Source organism: Penaeus japonicus, unplaced genomic scaffold (assembly GCF_977035675.1).
Source record: "Penaeus japonicus unplaced genomic scaffold, GWHDUDI00000001_assembly GWHDUDI00000028, whole genome shotgun sequence".
Lineage (NCBI taxonomy): Eukaryota > Metazoa > Arthropoda > Malacostraca > Decapoda > Penaeidae > Penaeus > Penaeus japonicus.
In genome coordinates, this window is record NW_028234430.1 from 30,459 (window position 1) to 45,458 (window position 15,000).

Below are 15,000 nucleotides of genomic sequence, written 5' to 3' on the forward strand. Positions count from 1 at the left end.
ATAAATCTATTTATATAGAATTTATAGATATAAATTGTTATGTCTATGTTTAAATATATATAAACAGAAAAGTTATATATATACTATAGAACATAAATAATGTATATTATATATATAAATATATATATATAATATATGAATAATATATATTTATAGATATATAAACTTTATATATATATACATATTAATATATATATTTTATTAAATAATATATATATATATAATATCTATATATATATATATATATATATAAATAATATCTAAAAAATTTATATAGTCTATCAACTTATATATCTATTTATATATATACATCTAAATAAATGAATAATAGTATATATATACATATATAATATAAAATATGAAATAATATACATATAAAATATATATATACAAATATATAAATATACCAAATATATACTGAAATAATTTTTTTTTTTTTTAAATATATATGTAATATAATGTATATATATATATATCATATATACATATATATATATTTATATAATATAGATATATATATATATATATATATGTAAAAGTAATATATATATAATATATCTAATATAAATATATATTTATATATATGAAGAATAGATAATATAACTTAGTATATATTTATATTTTTTTTTTTTCTTTCTTTTCTTTTTTTATAATTTCTATATATATATCTAATATTTTTTTTTTTTTTATAATATTATATCTATTTTATATCTATAATATATATATCATAAATATATATAATTTATATATAATATAGTATATATATATATTTATATATATATATATATATATTTAATATATAGTTATATAGATAGACATAAATATATGGTATATAAAAAGAAAGATAGATAGGATAGATAGATAGATATACATATACATATACCTAAACATATACATATACAGTATACATTAACCATATACATAAACATATACATATATATAGATATATAAATAACAATATATATATATATATATATATATATATATCTATATATATTATATAATATGTATAATATGTATGTATATATATATAATATATAATATCTATATATATATATATAGATATATATATAATAATTTATATTTAATATACATAAACATTTACCCATCACATACATAGTACTTATTTGTTTATTTATTCTATGTTGAGTCTGTGTGTTTTGTGTGTGTGTGTGGAGAGTCTGTGTGTGTGTGTGTGTGTGTGTGGTGTGTGTGTGTGTGTGTGGTGTGTGGTTGTAATGGTATGGCTGGTGTCTGTATCTGACTGAGAGTGCATACATATATATGCTATGTATATATGTATATGCACTTGGGGGGGGGGGGGGAGGTGTTTATGGATATATATGATGTATTTACCTTAATATTTCCTCTCTTTATCATGAATTAAATAACTATCATATAGATGACTGATCATTACTACAGCTTGAGGGAAGTGGCACCATTGCAGTTTGTCTCCGCTCAGCCACCCAAGCATCCTGGAGCAGCGACACCGGCACACGCCCATGTGTAGCCGCATCATGTGGCATCCACAGAGGATTATGTTCGATGGCGTTATCGTTCACAAAGTGTCCTCAGATGATCTGAAGTGCGCTTTGGCCATGACACTATAAAGATTAAGGTGCATGGTCTATGTAAGATGGAAGAGAGAATTTTGTATTTTCCTCAAAAGTTATTTTATTATTAATTTTTAGTTTTATTTCTTTTATTATAGACATTCTATATTTGTACCGTCTCATTCTTTTTAAGAGGTAGTATGTAATGCACTCACATCATCGTTCTTTGCAGAGAAAAGGCACCGACTCCAACCACTGAAGGGAAGTTACCACCCAGCAAAGTGAGGGAGGAATTTAGCCGAGGAAGAAGCCCATGGGAAGCTGCGCAGAGCTGAAGGAGGGAGGGGGGGGAAGGTGGGGGGGTGCAGCCAGATAAAGAGAGAGCTGCCAAGATTGCTGAGACAAACAGTCCCATCCAAAGGAAGAGATATGAAGGATGTGACTTACACCTCTTGCACTGCCAGAAATTACGGTCAAAGTCATTGTGAAGAGAGTGAGAATCTGCTGCTCTGTGTATCTTTAATGTGCTGATGGCTTGATAGGAGTGTTCATTAAAGTTAGTTAGGACTTTCCAAAATCAATGAAACCATAAGATGCGATAGGTCTTGATTGCTTCCAGTTAATATGTTCTTAGCTTTAGTGATACTTCTGGAGGTACCTAGGTAACCTAAAGGAAAAAGAGAGAAAAAAGGAATTTATGAGGAAACATGATGAGTATATGACGGGTCTCGTCTTCTTCATTGAAAACCAGTGTTATTATGTACTTTAAAACAGATTTTTTACTTTTACTTTAAATAACAACATTCTCACTATTTAGTTTTTTATAGAAAGATTACAATGTTCCTATATTACTTACAGAATACGTAATAAAGAAGACAATATTGCTCCTTTTATTATTGCAAAACAAATGCCAATGATTTTAAATTGGATCAAGATAGTTTTTCCTCTCCTTATCTAAATGTTAGTAATTAGTATTTGTAGTATATACAGTATTTACCGTTTTCTGATTTTCTTAGGTACCCTGGTTATGCAGTATCCCCCAAGTGCAACAGCTAAGGAGCTAAGGTGATGCTGACAGCCCTGCGCAGGGACATAGAGCAGGGACTAGCGCTGGAGAAGGAGGTACTCTATCATGTGACAATTGCCCCTCAGTTCCGCCACAATCACCCGCTACCAGGGCAAGGTCCCCGTGGCGTCCCACCCTTCCCCTCACCAACAAGATCAAGGAGCTTGTCTCAAAGTGGGGAAGCACAGCCCCCAAGTCATAAAAGATCTCCTGGATGAGCAGTGTGAAGAAGCAGCATTTTGAGGACATGGTTTGTTCCCCATGTGATGGAAAGGGGCATACTACCCCCAGGCATCAAGGACATTCAAATCTGTTTATACTCAGTGCAAGAAGATGGGCATCTGCAGCGCAAGAGAAGGCTGTGCAAGAGCAGCCAGCTATGGACACAGCTTCAAAGAAAAGAAAGAAGCATACTGAAAGTAAGGAGTAGAAATGAACAAGGAAACAGAGGGATCAGACAATGTGATTGGAGACACGCATGCCCCTTGCAGGCATCAACACTTCAGGAAGCTGTTCGGGGGGGGGAGACATTTTGTACAGATGATCCAGACAGAGGAAGCAGCAGTGGGGGCAGTGGAGTGAGCGGAGTGTTTGCCACCAGAAAACCTTCCAAGAGACAGCTCAGGGCAGAATTGGCCAGTTTGGCGGAGGTTGTGCGTGGGTCAGCTTTGATGCCTTCGTAGTCTGACATACGCCTGACAGAGGCTGGTCCTTTGCAGGAAAACTGTCAGTCCCTTCAGATGGTCCTCATCCAAACATGGGGAACAGCTCCAGCATAGTCTGCCTCTGTCCTGAAGGAATGATTGACCTCAGGCAAGCCAAACAGCCTTCATTATTCAGAACCGATGGTTAGTCAGATACATCCGCCTCAGCCTCCCCCCCGCCCCCCCAGTACTGTCCCAGAAACACAGGAGATTCCGACCTTTATATATATCTGGAGGGATGCAAGTGGTTCGGGCATTGCAATTAAGGCACTCAATGCACACAACATTGGAGTTCCAACAGGTACGACAGGCTAAGACCCCCGGTGGCTTTTGCAGTGCCTCCAACAGCATGGTTCCCAACTCTAGCTGTGTCGCGCAGCTGCCAAGAGGCCTCCACCAGACACCGCATCAGACGCACACTCACACGCACATTAAGACATCACTCCCCCTGCGCACAAGGCCCCCTGCCCCTGCAACCCCATTTTGCACCCCCCAACCTACCAGACTCTGGGGCCTGCATGCCTCCAAGAGGTTCCACCAGCATCAAGTTCATGTGTCCTTGCCACCCTATTCTACTATTCCAGGAGGTGACGGTTCCTGAGAAAAGTCTGAGCTGGGACATACACCAGCTCATCATAGTGATGTAAGTGGTAAGTGCTTAAATATTTATTATGGCAAGAAAAAGATATTGAAACTGATACACTCTCTTGTCTTTTTCTCATAAGTCTGTGTGGTGACAAGACAATTTGTCATTTCTCAAAGGGACAATAAATGAAAAAGCCCATTATTTCGGGTTTCCTGGCCTACTCATACACTAAAGAGCCATTTGTACATCTTGTGAGGCGTGAAATATTTTTTGCATTTGGTAAAATTGTCTCAGTTCCTGTGTAATGTAAATAATAGCATCCAATTAGTACAGTCCCTCTTTATACTATCTCTTCATGACCAATAAGGTTAAAAACTTTTTTAAGTGAATGAATGAGCACTGTAAAACAAAAAATTGTGTTGAAGTCCTAATTTGTAGCGTTTTTTACCTTGTCCAATTCGTGCTCGTTGTATGACAACTTAACTAAGGTATATTATTATTATTTTAGAGTCAGCTGTACTCTGATTTTCTGAAAGTAATTTTATTAAGTGATTATGTATTTTACCAATAATGACCTTCTCCTCAAGGGATTGATACCCGGGAGCCAAAACATGCAATTTTTTTGAAGAAGACTGGCAGGTAGCGAAACTTTTTAAAGTTGGAATATGTGTTGCTAACACTAGTCCTTTTAACCTTCTTGCCTTTTTTTCTTCATGTTTTTTATGTAGTAAACGAGATGGCAACTAAGATTCAATGTCTTCGCACAGTTTTCTATTTTCAAATAAATTCTATAGTGGCTGCTTAGTTCTGTCTCAGTATAATGGATAGATATGCCATAGGTGTTGCATTATGCAGGTTGAATCCCATGCGTCCGAGGGCAATCTTGGGAACCAAATCGTCCCACATTGGATTTTTCCAAATCAACAAAAATTAGGGGTAAAAAAAGGTCAAATATGGGCACATAGTGTCCCATTATGTACAGATACGTGACAACAAATAAAATAGGCATCATTGGCTTCAGGTGTAGCTGGACTTCCTCAAGGAACAAAGAGGTTTATCCACTGTGGCAACAAATATACAGCATTGTGATGAAATTATCAAGTTTGCAGTATGACACTCAAGATAATCAAATCAGTTATGAATAGTTAAAGCTGCTGGACGAGTGAGGTTCAACTTGTCCATCACTTCATGGATTTTCTGTCCAGCTATGTGAAAGAAATACGAAAAATAACAGTGCAGGCATACGTCCAAAGCCAACCAACAAGCATTTTATTATGCAACTTGGCACATTGAGCATATTGAATAAAACAAGTGATGTCTTTCCCTTTGTCTACCAGAAAAATACACATTATACACATTTTTTTCATCTCTCAATTGACCCTCTGACGGTTGGAACAGTACTGGAACCGCTCCATCAAAAGCCCAGTGGCCGGGCGCCACCAGTAGTGTGCCAGCCAGTTTAAATTGAGTTAGGTCTAGCATTCGAAAGCCCGCGGGCATTGTGACATTCAAGGGACTAGACTGCCCCCGTCGTGAGTGGGTTTTATAAGTTAAGAGGACAAATTTTGTCTTAGGATTTGTCCATACAGCATAATAAAACCCATAGACTATTTCATGGTGTTTATGCATTCTTTTGATGTTATTTGTTGTATCCCTTGACATTTGTTTTTTTTTTTAACCAGTAAATAAACTTCATATTTAGGCCAAGTGGATGTTCATTCGTTGTGTATAAGGAATTTATTCTCTTTCAAGGTGAAACACCATTTATTCCTGGTTGGCTTTCTTATGGGGAATAAGTTTGAGTAGGAATTCTCTCTCTGGGACGTTCATCCGAAAATATTGAAAAGTATGTGAATTGTTGCTTTCGTTGCAATGTGTTGTAGGAAGGTGGGCTTAATATTCTATTTCTTTAGTATATATGTGTGTGTGAGTGCGTGCCCAGCATCGATTCATTTGATTTGGATTATTGATTATTATTCACCTCCTTTTCTTCAAGCGAAGCATGATAATTGATCTGGCAACCCAGAGTTTCTGAGAATGTTTAAAAGATATATCAAAGAATACCTTTGATTAGTATAAAGCAATTTTATTGTATTTACATTTAGGTCTGCAACAGTCTATTATTTAATGGTGAGTCACAAATGTTCAGTAGTAACGACCTGAATATAGCATTTACACATTTATTTAGTTGTTTGATATTGTAATTAATAGTTATCAAGCATCTCCTCTGTCATCCAATGATTAGTTGCTTTTTCATAGACAGTTTATAAGCCTAAACAATTACTGGAGTTATGCACCTTGAGTGTACAGAAACAGTTTGCAGAGTCCTATTATATTAGACAAGGTTTTGGAAGCTGTATTTCTTTGTTTAAGGAATGATTTTGAACAGCATACCTAGTTGGAGAAAGGATTAGACGTGCATTCTGGTGTTGCAGAATGAATTTTGAAGATTAATTCTTCTGTTGAAGCTGCTTTGGGATTGAGGAGGGAGGTAGGGGAGGAGGAGGGAGGAGGGGGGGCGAGGGAGGAGGAGGGGAGAGGAGAGGGGGAGAGAAGGGGAAGAAGGGAGGGAGAGGGGGGGAGAGAGGGGGAGAGAGAGGGGAGAGAGAGGGGAGAGAGAGGGGAGAGAGAAGGAAAGAGAGGGGGAGAGAGAGAAAAAAAAGGAGAGAGAGAGAGAATAGAGAGAGAAGAGAGAGAGAGAGAGGAGAGAGAGAGAGAGAGAGAGAGAGAGAGAGAGAGGGAGGGAGGGAGGAGGGAGGGAGAGAGGGAAGGAGGGAGGGAGGGAGGGATGGCATTGTTGAGAGGAGGGAGGGAGGGAGGGAGGGAGAGAGGGAAGGAGGGAGGGAGGGAGGGATGGGATTGTTTGAGGAGGGAGGGAGGGAGGGAGGGAGGGAGAGAGGGAGGGAGGGAGAGAGAGAGGGAGGGAGGGAGAGAGGGAGGGAGGGAGGGAGGGAGGGAGATGAGAAGAGGGTGGGATGAGAGGGAGGGAGAGTAGGGAGGAGAGAGGGAGGGAGAGAGAGAGGAGGGAGAGAGGGAGGGAGAGAGAAGTGAGGAGGTGAGAGAGTGAGGGAGGTGAGAGAAGGAGGAGGGAGGGAGGGAGAGAGGGAGGGAGAGAGGGAGAGAGGGAAGGAGAGAGGGAGGGAGAGAAGGAGGGAGGGAAGGAGAGGAGGGAGGGAGGGAGGGAGAGAGGGAAGGAGAGGAGGGAGGGAGAGGGAGAGAGGGAGGAAGGGAGGAGAGAGGAGGCAGGGAGGGAGAGAGGGAAGGAGCGGAGGGAGGGAGGGAGGGTGGGAAGAAAGAAGGGAAAGAGGGAGGGAGGGAAAGAGTGAGTGAACGATGCTAGGGTAATATACTGATGACCGTCCTGGATAAGAGAAGTTTTGGAACACAACATGTATGTTCTGCATAAATTGTATGTTGTACAAAGTATATTTTACGGAGTGGTTTATCAAAAATCTAACGACAAAGAAAATTTAAGAAAGCGTAAATGAAGAAAAACATCTACTTTGTGTGTATTATATGTTTTACGCCGAATCCATTAAGTGCCGAAATCAATATACAATATTGTCCTATCTCGTTTATCGGCAGTCCAGTAGAAACGTCACTTGTGGCAGGTTGACCATACATTTCGCCCTACATTGTTTTTTTTGGCTAGCACTGTCATCTGCCAATTTTCCACAGTTAAAGGTAATTATAGAACTACCTCTTCCATACCCACCTTCTTGTCATAACCCACGTCCCCCATACCCACCTTTGCCATACCTCATCCACCATATTCCATCCTCGCTCTATACGCCACCTCTGCAACACCTCGCCACCAGATCATCTTTTACCATACCCTCCTCCTCATAACCCGCCTATCCATACCCTCCCCCACACGCAACCCTTGTCATACCCTCTTGCCTCTCTGATACCCTCTCTGGCCATACCCTCCTCCCCTGTATCCACTTAAGTCATACCCATCCTTGCCATATCCTCCCCCATCCCACCAGACATACCCTCCATATGCGCGACCTCACTGAAAGAATGAATAAGAAAATGAACAAAACTCATTGAGAAAATCCTATTTATTTTGCACAGAAAATTCTGAAGTAATCGTCCACAGGAAATAAAGCGGTTAGGTTCATCTTTAGGCTTGTAGTCAGACATTATGAAGCTGAAAATGGTCTATTCTTGCAAAATATGCCCTATTTGCAGATATGATGTTGAAGACCCTACAATCTGCTTTCTATGGAGGTATTTGTACTGATGTATAGTGATTTAATATGCAGAAGAATCCTTAAGGTTTCCGATATGATTGAAAATCGGACTTTAGTCCTTTCTATGGCTACCGGTCTGCACCGACCGATTTGGAAACACCGAGAGGTGAGGCAGGAACGAAGGAAACACACTAGTCTTTTTTATATTAATTTACACAGGTTCTACACACGCTAACACCATCCCAATGGGCGACAAATACAGGGCAAGCACTATTACAATCATAATCCTAGGGCACAGAACACGTAATTAACAGTAACTGGCTAGTCACAGAGTAATCCCGGTCACAAGGGGCACAATACGGTTTCTGCACCAAGCAACAGAGCTCCAAACGCCGTCTGTCCTCAGCTTTGTCCCTCCGCTCTTGAACGCCCGACCTTGCGTCATGTAAACCCAGCTTACAACTATGTTATCAGTGACACAAGATTGCAGAGACAAGAGAACATCCGCTGTGTACAACAATACGTATTGTTATGTTGTTACTGTCATCACTGTCATTGGTATATAACTATCCCATTGTACATTATCCTTGTAGGGATTACCAGGCTCCGTAGCTACGATGGTTTCAATGAACAGGTTCACCGTCAAATAATTCTGAACTGTAGTGATTAATGTATTTGATTAATTGTTGGCAAATTATCACAATAAAGTCGTGTAAATCGTAAAACCGTTACCTGCGCTAACGGTAGAATTTTCTATGAATTAATTTACCTGATGCGTTTTCTATGAGAAGTAATTATGTGAAGGAAACACTTTCTTAAAATGGAAGGCCATCTGGTAACAAGGATTCGGGCATGGTATCGAAGAGAAACTAATTTTCGCGGAGGTTGGGGAATTTTCATTGTAACTCGTTAGGATGAAACCTGATTTACTTAATGAAGCGGTGATATACCGTTACATACCAGTAATTACGAGACGAATGTAATAAAAGAAAACTATACATTTACCCTTTCCGTCATGGCTATTGGGGATCTTAACTAGGGATCTGCGGTGTCGACGAAAACCCCGTTATTGTCCGATATTGGTTTTAAAAAATAATACCGGTACGGCTTAATACCGGTTCTTGTCACGTTGCCAGTAATAACCGATTTTATTCATTCCTCACCTCGGCATCCTTCTTTTTTTCCCTTTCCCCATTCCTCACCTTTCGCATCCTTCTTTATTCATTCCTCACCTCGGCATCCTTCTTTTTTTTACTTCATTCCTCACTCGGCACCTTCTTTACTTCATTTCCTCACCTCGGCACCCTTCTTTACTTTTCCTAAACTTCGGCTCCTTCTTTACTTCTTTCCCTTTTCCCCCCCCCCCCCGGCATCCTCTTTACTTCATTCTCTCCTCGGCATCCTTCTTACTTCCCATTCCTCATCTCGGCATCCTTCTTTAATTCTTCCTCACGTTCGGCTATCCTTCTTTACTTCATCCTCACCTCGGCACCCTTTTTTTTCTTAATTCCTCACCTCGGCATCCTTTTTACTTCATTCCCTCACTCGGCATCCCTCTTTACTTCATTCCTCATTGGGCATCCTTCTTACTTCATTCCTCCCTCGCATCGTTCTTTAAAACTTTCATTCTCCCCTCGCCCCATCCTTATTTACCTCCCTCCTTTATTCATTCTCCTCGGCATCCTTCTTTCCACTTCCTCCCTCGGCCACCCCTCTTACTTCAATTCCTCCCCACCTCGGCATCCTTCTTTACTTCATTCTCACTTCGCCCCCTTTCCCTTTACTTCATTCCTCACCTCGCAATCTTCTTACTTCATTCCCTCCCTCGCATCCTTTCTTTCTTCTTCCTCACCTATCCTTTTTCTTCTTCCTCTCTCCTCCTTTCTTTTTTCACATCTCCTCCGTTTTCTCTTCCTTTTCCTCTCCTCTCCTCTGTTCTCTTCCTCACTTCCTCTGCCCAAACCCATCGGGCCTCACCACTAAACCATCCACCATTTTCCTCCCCCTTACCCCCCCTCAAAACCTTGTCGTTCTCATTCATCCACTCACCATCCACCATCTACCCCTCAAAACCTTTCTTGCGTCCCCCAAATCGGTCCTTCTCACTCATCCTTCTCATTCCCACCCATCACTACCCCCATTGCACATTCCACTGCGATTTAACCCTCATTTTTTTTTTCATTCCCAGGAAGACCTGGTAAAGACTACCTGTTTTACCTTTCCTTTTCACCACCCAGCCAGTGATCCCCGGTTTTTTTTTTTTTTTTTTTTTTTTTTATCTGTATGGCGCAAAAAAGAAAAAAAATGTAGAAATTTGAATTATTATAATTAAATACAAAAAAATACTTTTAAAGGGGCATTACCAGATTTTATATTTTTTTAAGTGGAAGATACAGTTTTTTAAACAGTTTCAGTACATACTGTTCATTTAATATACCTCGGGTTTAAAGGAAATTTTTGTATAGGTGGCCTTTTAATATTTTCAGTAAAAATTAGGTTATCAAAAGTAACCAACTAACATTACTGAGACGGCTTTTACTGTATAAAGTAGTAGAGTTTTCCAACTGGAAACAAAAAAGATAGGGATTGAAATTTTCCCTATTTTTTCCATCTCCTCTCTTTTAAAGTGATTTTACTTTCATCCAGTGCCTATCGAATGACATGGTCTCTTGGGGGTACTGGCCCTGACTGGCATCGTTGCACTACAAAAAACCCTTGACGAGATGAAGCCCAAACCCCCAATTCAGCAGATACCAAAAAAAATCTATGAGTTTAGATCTGTCAACGATTCAGAAGAAGAGGCTGTAAAATATGCCATCTTTTTTAGAGACACCTGCAAACTGAAGGCTTCAGAATTTACAAATGAATATCAAATTCAAGGAAAGTCATGAGATTTAAATTCCCCGCGAATGAAGAAACCGTTCGATAACTTCCGTGGACAGCGCCCGGGAAGTCTTTGGGATCTCGATGACGACGTGTTTAAAGGGTCAAGTGCAACCCCATGAGGCCGCCACGCGAAGAGGCATACTGAGCATCAAAATTTCCCCAACTTGACCCCTTAGGCTACTAGCTCCTTTCCCCATTAGAGCAAAGATGGGGGGCCAAATGAATTTTCGTCGCAAAGGGGTTGGGGGGGCGAAAATCGAAAAACTAAAAAGAAAAAAAATGGAGAGATGGACGAATGATCTTCAAACTGAATTTTTTCAAATATAATATATATATATATAAATAATAATATATTTTAAAAATATATAAAACACACACACTATGTATGTAAAGAGTTTTTTTTTCTCTCCTCTTTTTTACCTTAAATGTTCGCGACGCCTCTGCATAAAGTTTGTGAAACAAATATTTTTTTTTCTTCAAAATCCCTCTAAAATATTTGCGGAGGGAGAGTCACATACAGCGCACATCATTCAGTGAATCAGACAGAGGGAAAGTTAGGAAAATTTAGTCTTTTCATCATTTTTCCCAGAATGCAAGATTCTTAATCACTATGTTTTTTTTTTTTAAATATCATTATTATCATCTCATCTTATCATTTTTAAATTATTAAAAGCACGTTTTTAGTTATTACCCCCCACAAACAAAAACTAATACTACCCCACAGAGTATGTACTTTTACTGCTGCTGCTGTTTTGCGAGAAAAAATAAAATTTTTTTAACTAAGCAAGCTTTAAAGACATTCGCAATTTTTATCTTTTCCTCCGCTTATTTGTCACTCGCATCACTATTAAATATCTTTTCCCCAAATCGACTCACCAAAAAATGACCTCTACCACCCCAAAAAAAAAAAAAATTATATTGTTATCACCATCATCTATAAAATCAAACAAATTTAGTCCTCCTTTTTAAACCCCCACCATCAAAACTTCAAAACCCAAAGCAAATATAGTCAATATTCTCGCACAAGGACATGAATCAAAACCTTTTATTAAAATACTATCCCTCACCATCAGCCGTCACTAAAACTCCCCAAAAACCCCAAAGATAAGACCCCGGGAACGACATCATATCAAACGTCACACACCAACACCAAAAACGAAATCCCCCTCGTCGCGGGCACAGTCACTATAATGAATCACCATACGATGCCTTTTCTTCCCGCGTGGCCTGGTGACCCCAGCGCTGACGGAATCACAGAAGCAGAAGCAGAAGCAGAAGCGGAGACGAAACAGGAACTGGAATTTAGAGCAAATGTCACGAATATAGGAAGGTACACGACCATGTCTATAAATGTTATATGATTAGGGTGATAGATGGATAAAGAAAAAGAAAGGGGAGAGGAAAAAGAGAGAGAGAGAAGAGGAGAGAGAGAAGAGAGAAGAGAAAAGAGAGAAAAGGAGAGAGAGAGAGAGGAGAGAAGGAGAGAGAGAGAAAAGAGAGAGAGAGAGAAGAGAGAAGAGAGAGGGGAAAAAAGCGAGAGAGAGAGAGAGAGAGAGAGGAGAGAGAGAGAGAGAAAGCGAGAGCGAGAACGAGAGAGAAAGAGAGAGAAAGAGAAGAGAGAGAGAAAAGAGAGAGAGAAGAGAGAGAGAGAGAGAGAGAGAGAAAAAACGAGAGTGAGAGAGCGAGAGAGAGAGGCGAGAGGAGAGAGAGAGAGAGAGAAGAGAGAGAGTGGTGTGTGTGTGTGTGTGTGTGTGAGAGAGAGAGAAAAGAGAGAGAAAGAGAGAAGAGAGGAGAGAGAAAAAGAGAAGAAAAGAGAGAGAGAGAGAAATACGAGAAAAAAGAAGAAAGAGAGAGAGAGAGAGAGAGAGAAAGCGAGAGAGAAGAGCGAGAGAGAGAGAGAGGGGAGAGAGAGAGAGAGAAATGGGGGGTGGGGTGTTTGTGTGTGTGTGAGAGAGGGGAAAGAGTGAGAAAGGGAGAGAGAGGAGAAGGAGAGAGAGAGGAGAGAGAATGAGAGAGAGAGGACAGAGAGAGAGAGAGAGAAGAGAGAGAGAGAAAAGAGAGAGAGAGAAGAGAGAGAAAAAAAGAAAGAGAGAGGAAGAGAGAAGAGAGAAAGACAGAGACAGATACAAAGGCAAAAAGACAGAAAAAATAGCGGGCAGACAGACTAAAAGAAAAACACAGAAAGTGAGAGAGGCGAGAGAAAAAGAGAGAGAGCGAGAGAGGGGGAGGGGCGTAGGTGAAGCGAAAGATGGCAGGAAATCGCTCCTTTGGCGACTGTTTCTTGCAAACATTCAATACATTTAAAAGAGCGGATAAATGCTTAAGGAAATAAACTCAAGCGCAGATTAAACTCTTCGCGTTTAAAAATCAGAATGAGTAATATAAACATGCCGTTTTATTTTGTACTATCCCATGAAGTTTGTCAGCTTGCCATATAGGAGGGCAATGAGAGGATAAAAAAAGTTACGACACACATCAATGCGCACACACATACATAATTAATATATCATGTATATATATTTATTTATATATGTACACACCCACACACACATATATGATATGATAATATGGATCTTATGTATATACAACCCATACACACACACACACAAGCCACACACACACACACAAACCACACAAGCACCCAGAGAAACACCCACACGCACACACACCAACACAAACACACACACACACAGACACACACACACACACACACCACACACAACATCCCATCACCACACACACACACACACACACACACATATTATATATATATATATATATATATATATAAATATATATATATATATATATAAATATACATATACCATATATGATATACATATATATATAAATCAAAATATATATAATATAGATATATATAGTAAATATATATATAGTATATATATATATAAAAATATAATATATGTATGTTTGTGTGTGTGTGTGTATATATATATATATATATATATATAATATATATATCTAATATATATTATTATATTATATATAGATATATATATATAATACATACATATATATATATATATATATATCTAAGTATATATATATAAATAATACAAAGCATATATAGTATTATATATATAGTATATATAATATATTATATATATATAAAATAATTGGAATATATATATATATATATAGAGTATCAACTCTATATATATATATATATATATATATATATAGTAGTGTTGTGAGTGTTGAGTGTGTGTGTGTGGTGTGTGTGTGTGTGAGGTGTGTGGTTGTACATATTATATATATATATATATCTAATAAAAATATATATATATATAAATATAAAAATAACAATATGTGTGTGTGTGTGTGTGTGTGTGTGGGGGGGGGGGGGGTGTGTGTTGGTGTGTTAGTTTGTATACATAATCTCTATTATATCTATATATATACTATATATATATATATAGATATATCAAAAAATAAATATATAACAATGTTTGTTGTGTGAGTTTGAGATTTGTGTGTGTGTGGTGTTGTGTGTGTGCGTGTGAGTGAGAGGAGAGGGGAGTGTGTGTGTGTGTGTGTGTGTTTACTTATAGTACCATATATATCATCTAACTAAATTATAATCATATCACACTCTCCAAATACGTCAACTCTAAATTCTCATATACTATATCTCTAAATCTATTTGTGTGTGAGTGTGCTGAGTGTTTGAGTTTTTGTGTGTGTGTGTGGTGGTGTGTGTGGTGTGAAGTGTGTATTGTTGTGTTAGTGTGTGAAAGTGTGTTTGAGAATACTTCACTTATACTACAATAAAACAAAATATAGGTTATATATATATATATATATATATATATATAAATATATATGTATATATATAAAATATATATGTATAGATATATATATACTAGTATGATATAAATAAAATAACTATAATAATATATATATATATATATATATATGACACATATATATACACTGATTCCAGCGCTGACATAGTACTTGGAAAAAAGAAGGAAGAAAGAAATAATAA

The 15,000-nt window shown here is 38.2% G+C and overlaps 1 pseudogene; it reads left to right on the forward strand.

Moving 5' to 3' along the window:
* The first annotated feature begins 1,517 nt into the window (after window positions 1-1,517).
* Window positions 1,518-3,962, forward strand: LOC147468467 (uncharacterized; annotated as a pseudogene).
* Window positions 3,963-15,000: the final 11,038 nt, after the last annotated feature.